The sequence below is a fragment of the Triticum urartu genome, chromosome 7A, assembly GCF_056163025.1.
Source record: "Triticum urartu cultivar PI428250 chromosome 7A, HENAU_Tu73, whole genome shotgun sequence".
Lineage (NCBI taxonomy): Eukaryota > Viridiplantae > Streptophyta > Magnoliopsida > Poales > Poaceae > Triticum > Triticum urartu.
In genome coordinates this window covers 346,010,003-346,023,238 of record NC_141879.1, presented here as the reverse complement: position 1 = coordinate 346,023,238, position 13,236 = coordinate 346,010,003, and the positions used below count along the sequence as shown (strand labels likewise).

The 13,236-nt window shown below is 44.5% G+C and overlaps 1 pseudogene; it reads left to right on the top strand.

The window, feature by feature from the left end:
- Positions 1-10,802: 10,802 nt before the first annotated feature.
- Positions 10,803-12,278, top strand: LOC147959562 (uncharacterized; annotated as a pseudogene).
- The last annotated feature ends 958 nt before the right edge of the window (positions 12,279-13,236 follow it).

Below are 13,236 nucleotides of genomic sequence, written 5' to 3'. Positions count from 1 at the left end.
ACTCAAGTTATGTTCAAAAGAAGTTTGAATATGAATCTAAACAAAATTCAAAATTTCAAATTTTCAAAAATTTGATGTGACAGGTTCACTAGATAGGTGAAAATGAGACGAAGCTATAGGCACTGGTTTCATCTAATTTGGATAAACGAGTGAAAAGTTATGGCTATTTGAAAAATCAGGGCCAAGCTGTTTTACGAAAGAAAAAATAGCTACGGTTAAGGTCTAACGTATAAATACGTAGACTAATTGATAATCTAATTATTCTATCATATTAGTCTAAAAATAATAAACTACGGAAGTATAAGAAGAAGAAAAAACAAAGAAAGATACCTTTATAAGGCAGAGAAAAGATGACTTTGGAGAGAAGAGATAATTTCTAGAAGTCGCGCCGGAGAGGAGAAAAATATTTTTCTTTAAATAATCTAGTCAAACCAAAATATTGATTTAACCTGAATCGGATGATTTTTGGAGGCTGGATGGGTCTATATTTATTGATGGAAAAGAGGCTTAGCGGTCAAAGGCTAGGCAATGTGGAACTAAATCTATACATACGCAGATAGAATTTGAAAAAGATCGCATGGGCTAAAAGTTTGGCCCGACCGCGGGCGTACACTGGCGTGGCAGTTTTTTTTTCAAAGGAAGAAAGAAAAGAAAATCTAGAAAGAAAAGGCTGGCTGGGCCTGGCCCACTTAGGATAAAGAAAAAGAAAAGATGGGGCGCCCGCTAGTACTACGATGCGCACGTCGGCGACATTTAGTTTCAGGCGCGCGCGCAGATTTGTTATTTTTTTAACAGAAAGCGGTAAACTGAAAAATGAAAATAAAAATAAAACTTTATATAGGCATATTATATATCAAAATTTTCAGAAATAGATTTTCTACAAGCTGAACATTTTCCTAGCATTAAATAAAATGCACACAAATTCAGATAATTCAAAGAGTGCTACTGGTCTAATAAAATCCAATTAAAATCATTATAAAAATACAAAAATTAATTCAAATTTATTTCTCTCCAATTTTCTGATGTAGGGAATCATGTTACCCTATTTTCTGTATATTTTATTTTTGGAGAAAAATAATTTGAATAAAACCCAAATAACTCCAAATTGAAAATAATTTCAAAAGGATTTTAAATTTTGATCCTTTTAAACTTCCAACTCATATTTCATATAATTTGAAGATGTCATTTTATCTTCTCTCGTGAAAATCATTGAGTTGCTTGAAATTTCTGAATTAAAATTATTTCCAAATGAAATTCAAATCTTTTCAAAACCCTTTTCATTTATTTAAATGGAAGAAGTCATGTCATCTTCTCTCGAGGGTTTTGTATTTGAAAAGAATTTGAATTCACGGAGATCATAAATACAAAAATGGAAGTTTGGGAAAGTCCTTTTATTCCCTCTCATTTAACTTTCAAAAAGTTCAAATTCATTCACTTTCAGTCAATCAATCAATCAATCAAATGTATCTATTTAATATAACATTCCAAAATTTAGAATTTTGGGATGTTACACATACCTACCTATTATGACATTTCCATAGCCATTCCGAGATATATTGCCATGCAACTTTCCATCATTCCATTCATCATGACACATTCATCATTGTCATATTGCTTAGCATGATCATGTAGTTGACATAGTATTTGTGGCAAAGCCACCGTTCATAATTCTTTCATACATGTCACTCTTGGTTCATTGCATATCCCGGTACACCGCCGGAGGCATTCATATAGAGTCATCTTTGTTCTACTATCGAGTTGTAATCATTGAGTTGTCAATAAATAGAAGTGTGATGATCATCATCATTAGAGCATTGTCCCAAGTGAGGAATAAAAAAAGATAAAGGCCAAAAAAGAGAAGGCCCCCCAAAAAAAGAAAGGCCATAAAAAAAGAGAAGGCCCAAAAAAATGAGAGAAAAAGAGAGAAGGGACAATGTTACTATCCTTTTACCACACTTGTGCTTCAAAGTAGCACCATGATCTTCATAGTAGAGAGTCTCTCATGTTATCACTTTCATATACTAGTGGGAATTTTCCATTATAGAACTTGGCTTGTATATTCCAACAATGGGCCTCCTCAAGTGCCCTAGGTCTTCATGAGCAAGCAAGTTGGATGCACACCCACTAGTTTCTTTTGTTGAGCTTTCATACATTTATAGCTCTAGTGCATCCGTTGCATGAAAATCCCTACTCCTTGCATTAACATCAATCGGTGGGCATCTCCATAGCCCATTGATTAGCCTCGTTGATGTGAGACTTTCTCCTTTTTTGTCTTCTCCACATAACCCCCTCATTATATTCTATTCCACCCATAGTGCTATGTCCATGGCTCGCGCTCATATATTGCGTGAAAGTTTATAGGTTTGAGATTACTAAATTATGAAACAATTGCTTGGCTTGTCATCGGGGTTGTGCATGATGAGAGCATTCTTGTGTGACGAAAATGAAACATGAATAAACTATATGATTTTGCAGGGATGAACTTTCTTTGGCCATGTTATTTTGAGAAGACATAATTGCTTAGTTAGTATGCTTGAAGTATTATCATTTTTATGTCAATATGAACTTTTGTCTTGAATCTTTCGGATCTGAATATTCATACCACATTAAGAAGAATTACATTAAAATTATGCCAAGTAGCACTCCGCATCAAAAATTCTCTTTTTATCATTTACCAACTCGAGGACGAGCAGGCATTAAGCTTGGGGATGCTTGATACGTCTCCAACGTATCTATAATTTTTGATTGCTCCATGCTATATTATCTACTGTTTTAGACATTATTGGGATTTATTATCCACTTTTGTATTATGTTTGGGACTAACCTATTAACCGGAGGCCCAGCCCAGAATTGCTATTTTTTTGCTTGTTTTAGGGTTTCGAAGAAAAGGAATATCAAACGGAGTCCAAACAGAATGAAACCTTTGGAAACATGATTTTTTCATCAGATAAGATCCAGGAGACTTGGACCCTCCATTAAGAAAGCCACGAGGCGGTCACGAGGGTGGAGGGCGCCCCCTAGGGCGTGCCCCCTGCCTTGTGGGCCCCTCGAAGCTCTACCGACGTACTTCTTCCTCCTATATATACCTATGTACCCCCAAACGATTGGGCACGGAGCCATAAACCTAATTCCATCGCCGCAACTTTTTGTATCCATGAGATCCCATCTTGGGGCCTGTTCCGGAGCTCCGCCGGAGGGGGCATCGATAATAGAGGGCTTCTACATCATCATCCAAGCCCCTCTGATGAAGTGTGAGTAGTTTACTTCAGACCTACGGGTCCATAGTTAGTAGCTAGATGGCTTCTTCTCTATTTTTGGATCTCAATACAATGTTCTCCCCCTCTCTCGTCGAGATCTATTCGATGTAATCTTCTTTTTGCGGTGTGTTTGTTGAGACCGATGAATAGTGGGTTTATGATCAAGTCTATCTATGAATAATATTTGAATCTTCTCTGAATTCTTTTATGTATGATTGGTTATCTTTGCAAGTCTCTTCGAATTATAAGTTTGGTTTGGCCTACTAGATTGGTTTTTCTTGCCATGGGAGAAGTGCTTAGCTTTGAGTTCGATCTTACGGTGTCCTTTCCTACTGACAGAAGGGGCAGCAAGGCACATATTGTATCGTGGCCATCAAGGATAACAAGATGGGGTTTTTATCATATTGCATGAAACTATGCCTCTACATCATGTCATCTTGCTTAAGGTGTTACTCTGTTTTTAACTTAATACTCTAGATGCATGCTGGATAGCGGTCGATGAGTGGAGTAATAGTAGTAGATGCAGGCAGGAGTCGGTCTACTTGTCTAGGACGTGATGCCTATATACATGATCATACCTAGATATTCTCATAACTATGCTCAATTCTGTCAATTGCTCAACAGTAATTTGTTCACCCACCGTAGAATACTTATGCTCTTGAGAGAAGCCACTAGTGAAACCTATGGCCCCCGGGTCTCTTTCTCATCATATCAATCTCCATCACTTTATTATTGCTTTGCTTTTACTTTGCATCTCTATACCAAAAATACCAAAAATATTATTTATCATCTCTATAAGATCTCACTTTCGTAAGTGACCGTGAAGGGATTGACAACCCCTAAGCGCGTTGGTTGAGTTGAGCTATTGTTTTTGTGTAGGTACGAGGGACTCACGCGTAGCCTCCTACTAGATTGATACCTTGGTTCTCAAAAACTAAGGGAAATACTTACGCTACTTTGATGTATCATCCCTTCCTCTTCGGGGAAATCCAACACAGTTCTCAAGAGGTAGCACTCCTCCGCCTGCAGGTGCTCCTGGAAGAGATGGTGGTTGTAGGCGGCATCGGCCTGCGCCTCCCAGAACTTCTCCTCATGCTTCTGCCTCACCATGTCCATATATTGGGCACGGGCCTCACCGATGGTCATGGTGCAATGCACCGGCGAGGATGGCGCGGAGGAGGGGGTTGGCGCCGGATCGTCGACTACCATGTTATCCATTGGGACGTCGTCGTCCTCCGGCTGCCTGCTGGCCAGCCAGTCGGCAGCAATGGCTGCCATCTCCTTGTGGTCTGTCGTCCGCCCGTCCCGAAGAGCGCTGGAGCGTGAGGAAGCCATGGTGGGCAGTAGTGGTGTGGACAGGAGAATAGGAACGGATGCAGATGACTGCGGCTATGGCTGGCGCAGCTGTTTATATAGCAATGGTGGGCGGCGGAGGGACGGACGTGTGGCGCCGGAGTAGCCACCTCGGCAACCGCGTATCATTAATGTGGGCGGCAGAAGGACGGATGGACGACACTTGTGTCGTTTGAAGGCGGAGCAGTCGCATGCACCGGGAAGTGGGGTGGGCGACACTGACCGTTTCGGCAGAAAGCGCGCGCGGGCGAGGGATGCGGTCTGGGTGGGCTAGGGCAGTCAGATTCATGCTTGGCAGCGGGTCGGTCCAGCAACCGGACATGCTGGCTCGCCAGCTACCTCGCCGAGCTGAGTGACGACAATCATACGATGGACGTATCTTCCGACCAGGAGCCGGTGCCACTGTCCAAGCCGGTTCATGCCGTGTTCACCATAGAGCAGGTGCGGCCGCACTTCGACGCCCAAATGGCGGAAGAGCTACCAGCGCAGGAGGACCTGTGCTGCAACTTCCGTCTCCTCAACGAGCACAGGTGAACAAGCGAATGACAATGCCGTCGCGGACATGTGGCCCTATGATCCTGGCTTCCCGAATGAGCAGCGGGCGCTGTATCAGACCATCCGTAGGGCCCGCGAGGCCCTCTCCGTCATCCTTCGAGTTGTTACGCTCGCCGTGGTGTAGCCGTCTCGCGTTGTCAACATGGTCAACGAACATGAGGATGAGGAGATGACTTTACTTGGAGAGGATGACAGTGGGGACCCACCAGGGCCATAGCCGCACGTACGCAAGTGCCTCCTTATTAGTATATAAAACAATAATTTTTTTGCTTCCTCCTGGTTTCCTGACATCACGGTCCCACACCATTGTCAACCTATGTAGTCAATAAACGAGAGAATTGCACAAGAAGCGGCCGACAGCTGGGACCAAGCAGCTCAAGCAGTATTTCTGTTTGTGAGGTGTGAGCACTACAGAGTTTTTCTTCAGCAATGTTTAGCCCAGGTATTAACTTTTCACCTCTGAACAACAACGAAAACATTGCTGCAGCTATTAACTGGGCGGGCCGTGGCCCGTCTAGCCCAGGATAGATATCCAGCCTAGATATTATTTTTTTCAAGCTGAAAATAGCTAGCCCAGCTATACTTTTTTTAGGAATACCCAGGCAAGGTCAAGTTGTTATTCTCCGCCCTGCTAGGCTGCAAATCTTTACTGGGAGGGATGCATTAGGCTTAACAAGAAAATGGGCTTTAAGAAATAATAAATGAGATGTAATTATAAAAACTGGGCAGTAACTATAAAAAATGAACCAAACACGTAATTACTTTATAAAATATTATTTTTGGATATTGAAAATTTTAATTTCATTAATTGTTGCGAGCGCAATGTTTCATTGGATTTTTACGTAATATAAATTTATATTGAAATTGTATTTAATCTGACTAGAAATTTCGGGTTAAAAATATTTCAGATCCCATCAAAATGTGGGAAATTTTATTGAAATCTGTTTTGAATGGTTGGTTGAAATGGGTTGTACTTTTAACAAACTGTAAATGGGCTGTAGTAAATTCCATTAGAATTCAAAAATTGGCTGCACATTCTTACAAATCTCAAATGGGCTATAAGTTCTCTGCCGCACACTTGTGGCCTTACTAAGTTGACGTGTCCCAAAAAAAAAGAGAGTTGACGCGTATGCAAGGCTTTGTCAACTTATAGTCAACACACGGTTCTAGCAGTAGTGGCCGTTGGATGTCCATCCAACGAATGCTGTGCTTCTTCTTCAATCTCGGATATTCTAGCTTCACCCGCCCAAAAAATGATTCCTCCCCCTGACATCTGGGGCGCACCGTTTTGAAAGTTGACCTGTGGGCCTACTAAGTTGACGCGTACCAAGGGCTTTGTCAACTTAGTCAATATAAAAGATTCTAGCTGCAGTGACCGTACGATGTCCATCCAACGGCCGTCGTGCTTCTTCAACCTCTGGTCTTCTTGCTCTAGCCGCCCAAAGCAGTGCCGATCGTGCCGCCTGCTCCTGCCTCTCGTGGCCGGCTGTGCTGCCGCGCAGGCCTCACCGCCCCTTACTACTCCCACCGCTGGCCAGGGCATCCCTCCACTCACCCACACCCCCTGTTATTCTTCGGCGACGGTAGCCTCACACCACAGCCAAACCAGTGAACCATCATACTCCTCTCCGCGTGGGCATCCACTGCCGCGTCTTCCCCGGCTCCGCGTCATCCCCTTCCTAGGCCTTGCCGTCGTCCACCGCCCTGGTGCTCTCGGCGCGGCGTGGTCAACGTGGTCAAGGAATGACTTCCATCGAAAGAGTACTATACATGGAGAGACTGACAACTGGGTCCACGACAGCCGCAAGGAAGTGCCTCCTTATTACGCGGAAAATAATTATTCCTCCACCTCACAGCAGGAACCCACCGGACAGGCCACAGTATTTGGCGAAAAAACGTTTCCCCCCTGACTGCTGGGACCCACCGGACGGGCCAACATATTTCGCGAAAAAATGTTCCCCCCGCTGTCAGCTTGGACCCATCGAAGGTGCCTCATTACGCACAAAAAATGAATACCCCCTGCTAGTTGGGACCCACCTTGGTGGGAGGCTGACTTGTGGGCCTACTAAGTTGACGGGGACGGAGTGCTTTGTCAACTTAGTCAATATGAACGATTCTAGCTCCAGTGACCATACGATGTCCATCCAATGGCCGTAGTGCTTCTTCAACCTCTGGTCTTCTTGCTCCAGCCACCCAAAGCAGCGCCGGTCGTGCCGCATGCTCCTGCCTCCCGTGGCCAGCTGTGCTGCCGTAGAGGCCTCACCGCCCCTACTATTCCCACCGCTGGCCAGGCCCTGCGGTAACGACAGCCTCACACCGCAGCCGAACCAGTGAACCCTCGTACTCCTCTCCGCGTGGGCTTCCACTGCCGCGTCTTCCCCGGCTCCGCGTCGTCCCCTTCCTAGGCCTCCCTGTCATCCACCGCCCTGGTGCTCTCGACGCTGTGTGGTCAACATGGTCAAGGAACGACTTCCATCGGAAGAGTACTGTACGTGGAGAGGCTGACAGCTAGGTCCACGGGGACCGCAAGGAAGTGCCTCCTTATTACGTGCAAAATAATTATTCCTCCACCTGACAGTAGGGACCCACCGGATGGTCAACTGTATTTCGTGAAAAAAAGTTTCCCCCTGACTGTTGGGACCTACCAGCTACATCCTCACATGCAAGGAAGTGCGTCCGGGCAAAAAAAATGATTCACCGCCCTGACTGCTAGGACCCATCAACTTCATCTTCGCAGGCAAGGAAGTGCCTGACAGTCGGGACCCACCTGGTCAAAGCATATGTAGCGTTGTCATTCTGGTCGCGAACGTGTACGTATATACTGGTTGATGTAGAGGCGCGCACGTGTTGTAGTAGAGGCGCGCACGTAGCATGTACACGTACGTACAACAGCCAGTGTGCAAGAAAGAAAATACGGCCACGTACATACATATGGGCAGGGTCTCGAACGCCTACTCGCGCATACGTACGGCCAGGGCTCGTGTATATGGCTGGGTTGGAACGGAGAAACTGCGTCGTCGTCGTGTTCATGGGGAGCCAACCGACTGGGTCGGAATGGAATGCGTCATCGTGTTCATCGGGAGGGCTTGGACGGAACAGCCGATGGAAACGAGGCTTGGCATACCGCAGAATGGAGGAAACGGCCTTGTGTTCGACCGGCCATGGTCGAAACGGGATCCTGTTCATCGGGAGGGGTCTGGCGTACCACAAAATAGAGGAAACGAACCTCCTACGGTCGAAACGGGGGTCCTGTTGATCGGGAGGGGTGTGGCGTACCGCAAAATGGAGGAAACGGACTTGTGTTGGAGTGCTATGGTCGAAACAGGGGTCCTGTTCATTGGGAGGGGTGTGGCGTACCGCAAAACAGGACTCCACGGGATACTGTTCATCTCCACCGTCAACCCCATCCAGCCTCCACAGGCTACTGTTCATCCACCATCGACCTCCTCCAGCCTCCACCTGCGACTGTTCATCCATGGGCTCCTGTTCATCCAGCCTCCACCACGCGCTACTCCACCGGCTACTGTTCAACCAGCCCTCTCCACGGGCTCCTGTTCAACCACCCCTCCACGGGCTACTGTTCATCCAGCCCTCCACCATCTACTATTCATCCAGCACTCCACGGGGTGGTCCTGTTCATCCTACCCCCCACGGGGTCCTGTTCATCCAGCCCCAACCGGCTTGATCGATCGGGGTCCTGTTCATCTAGAGGTAACACCACGGGGTCCTGTTCATCCACCCCCACCAGGAACTGTTCATCCAACCCCCCCCCCCCCAGCAACGCTCACTGATCACTGATAAGCACATTTCATATATATAATTTTGGCATAAAATTATACCATTCGTTGGGTTATGCCCATCTATTCTTGCTAAGTTTAGTTGAATATTTGCATGAAAATCATATAATGAATCATTTACTAGTCATTGTGTTCCTTTTACAGAAAAGTGCGCAAAGGCACTATAAACTTCAAGATCCGGACTACTAGCTAAGAGAACGAAGAGGAGGAGGAAGAATGGACTTGTGCGAGAAGAAACAAAGTAACCAGGGGGCTAACTAGAGAAGAGAGGGATGTTCTTGCGAAGAAAGAAGGAAGCAGGAGGGACATTGTGCAAATGGGCAGATTGGATCGAGGGGTCAAAATCCCTAGTCCATCTCCAATTCCCCTCGGTCCTAGCAACACCTCTCCTTCCCCCATCTCCTTCTCCACCACCGGCCACCGCCGCAGCCAGGCCGACGGAGTGGTGCGCCTCCCGCTTCATCACCCATCTCCATCCACCACTCCACCATCACCCTGCACCACCAGCGCCACCAGCACCCCCACCATCACTCCACGCCATCCATCGACCATCTCCATCCACCGCCGCATCTAGCGCGACCCACCAGACTGCCCGTCTGGTGTCCCGCGCGAGCACGCCATCCACCACTTTCACTCCTCCCTCTCGCTTGTTGCTGCTCCTCCCTCTTGCTTTGTCCTGCTGCTTATTTTCTTCCCCTCTCCTTCCTCAACTGTTGCTGCTCCTTCTTCCCGTGCACCCCTGCTGCTCCTCTCTCTCGCAACTCCTGCTGCTGCTCTTCTTCCTCTTCTCCTCACCTTGCCGTTGCTTTGAATCTTAACTTGTTGCTGCCACTTCTTCTTCTCTGAACCCAACGCTGCTAGATGCTCCTCCTAGTTCCGCTTCTCTTCTGCCCAACAAAACTGCTGCTGCTCTCTTTATTTCTCTTCATCTCTCTCTTTCTATGCGTGTGTGTAATTTCTGTGAGTTACTAGTGGATGCTAGATCAACTATATTCTATTCTGAATTAGTATTATTTGTGTTTGTATATTAGTTAGTTTACTTTAATAATTCAGATCACCTGGGATCTTTGTGTTGAATGTGCTTTCAGCGTTCTTGAGAAGTGTAAAACTGTTCAACATTCAGTTTACAATTTCTGAAACTTCTGTGATTCAGTGGTGTCTCTATGTCATATATATAGCCTATGTACTGCCTGTTGTAGAAAATTTCAGTTTGTAAGTTCCTGTGATAGCTCCAGTACATGTGACTTTTATGTTGTCTCAAGTACCTGTGATATATATACATATGTGTGTGTCTGTCATGTGATACATTCATGTTCTGTCCTACAACCTTGTTTCTTCCCCCTGTTAATTGTTAGATAGCTATATGTATGTATGTATATATATATATATTCATGTCTTTTTAATTCCGTAGCATTTTGATGTTTGCTCATGTTAGCATTTTATTTCTCAAGTTTAATGAAAACATCCCCTTGCTTGTTTTGTATTTTCTTTGGCGACGATCTTCAGGAAGAACTTTGTATAGTTTAGGTTTATATTTTCTGCATCCGTCTCTTAAAATTGTGTTACCTATATTTAGCCGAGCATAGTCGTCGTCGCCTAGTCCCTATGGGGAACACGACACTTGCTGTTTGGGGCGTAAAACCCCCCGCTGTACTACAATTGATCATTTTGGCGCCGTTGCCGGCGACTAGCGTCGAGTGGCCGTGTTAGGCTATAGACTAGGCGTTTCTTCTTTTTCTAGTTTGTGCCATATATATGTGATATATATCTAACCCCTAAGCCTTGTTCATGTTATTTTCTCTTTCTTTGCTTGGTCATTCTGCAGGTTATCTTCTCGGTTATGGCTTACTGTTCGGATCATCATGCTTATGCGAGCAACACTACAAACAGCACGGAAAGTATTCAAGACCTAATAAGCAAGATTTCCCATCAATTATATGATTTAGCTCGACAACGAGAAGTAGTTTTTGAGGATAGGCCTAGCTCTTATGATCCTTATTCTAGAGGTCATCCTTATGTTGCTCCTACATGCCATATTTGTGGATTTCAGGGCCATTCACCCGTTGAATGTCAGCGTGGTTACTCTCACTCTTCCGATTGTTATGGCATGAGCTTCGCCCCACAGCCTAGATCATAGCAAAACAATTACTCATATGGGTGGCCTGAAAACAAGAATATGTCATATAGGAGCAACAACCCTAAGATCTCACTGTTTGCTTCTAGTAATCATATGCAGGAATTTAGGTACAATGAGGAGAGCCACAACTATGCTCCACAATAGATTTATTCAGCTCCTACTCATATACCTCAACACCAGGAGATGTTGCCAATGGAGTTAAACGGTCCTCCATTTGGTCAACCAACAACTCCAGCAACTGCCGAGCAATCTCATGTGCAAGTGCCCACACAAGATGAATTTGATGATATAGACAAGCTCACATTGCTTAGTCTCGAGTTCACTTGGAGTGCTGAAGATGATCCAATTAGGCCAGTGATACTAGATGAAATGAAGAAGAACAAGAGTGGAAAAGAGCTACTGGAAGAAGTAAGGAAGATTGAGAAGAACATCAACGCTGGCAACACTATTTCTTCATAGCTTGAGCTGAGTGTTTCTAGGATTCCTCTTGATACATGTGAGTTTCTAACACCTTCACATTCAGCTGAGCAAGATAGCGAGATTCTAGAGGAAGAGATGCTTCAGATCCAAGAAGAAATTCTCGAAGCCAAGTCACAAGATGATCCAAAGCTCGAATACCCAAATGAACAAGTTGAAGATCCAATGTCTACTACTTCCGAAGAAGTAAAAGAAGCTGTTGTAGATGAAGATGAAGAACCTGAGATTCATTTGCCTATTGTCATACAAGAGAGTGATGTGCCAGGTTCATTCAATCCTCTTAATGACATGTCCCATTATGTTTTGTTTGATTCTACCTTGCTTTACATGATGCCATCACTTAAGGTAGATTTAAAGAAGTTTTTGCTTGGATATGATGATACATATACTGTTGATGGCATTGCTCATATTAATGATGGTCACACTTATTTTCCTCATGCCAAGCCTATGCTTAATGATAAATATCATCTTAATGCTAGTATTGAGCTAGTTGATTCCTATAATACTCGTCATGTTCTATATTCCTATGTTTATATAATTGGATACTCGATTGATGACTTAGAGGGCATCGACCCTATCACTCGTAGTTGTTGTTTGTGTGAGTCCTATTTCAGGTTTTTGCTTGTGCACGAATCAATGTATGTTGACCAGGTTCGAGGTGACATCCCTTGGGATCCCGGTGGAGTCAGAGCATGGCGATGAGGAGAAGCAATGGGGCACACATATGGAAGAGAGGAGCTGGAGCGTGCACGAGGAAGCAAAAGGAGAGGAGTCACAATGCAAGAGGATGTGAGATGATCGAGTGAGTGCTACATGATCAAAACCCGGTGAGCTGTTTCATGTCCCCAATCAGAATATATCATCCATTGATACATGCTGAAATCAATTGCTATTTGGGTTGCTTGAGCCATTTCTTAAACGTTGTCCCACTAAATTTTACCTTTGACATATGGTGCTTGATGAGAATAGGTGAACTGATTGTTGAATGCCTTGTAAACTAGTGATCTACACCCTGTTTGCTTTGCTGAAAGTAGTGAAAGCTATTAGTTTTGAGTGCTCAAATCCCTAGTGCACTAGTAAACTTAATCTTTTTCTGCATTTACCTTGATACACCTAGATCACTATGTTCAGATGATGTATTTGTGCCAAGTGTGTTCCCACTTAGAGAAATCACTTTACCACTATGGACTAGCATGCTATGTTCCCTGGATCGGTAGCATGTGAACCAGACATGGTTGAGTGATGATTCTTGTTTTTGTTCAAAAAAAGTATATCTTATAATGAATAATAAGTCTGACTACCTACAATAGCATGTCATGTTCCCTGGATCGATGGCATGTGAAATCGGGTTAGCTGGGGCAGTAATTAATAAATAAATATGTAATTGTCGAACCAGGTGTATACCATGTTCTCTAGATCGGTGGTATGTTCCTTTGGGGAGACAAACAATTTTTTTAATAATAATTGGTTTTGCCAGGTGTATACCATGTTCTCAGGATCGGTGGTATGTTCCTTCGGTGAGACTAATAAAATAATATGTGTGTTTCTTTCAAATTCAATAAGTGGTTCAACCACAATGTTATATCTCTGTAAATAAGTGATTTGATCACAAGATTTAATTCAAGTTCCTTTTGTTCTCAGGATCATGCTCTCTTTAGGA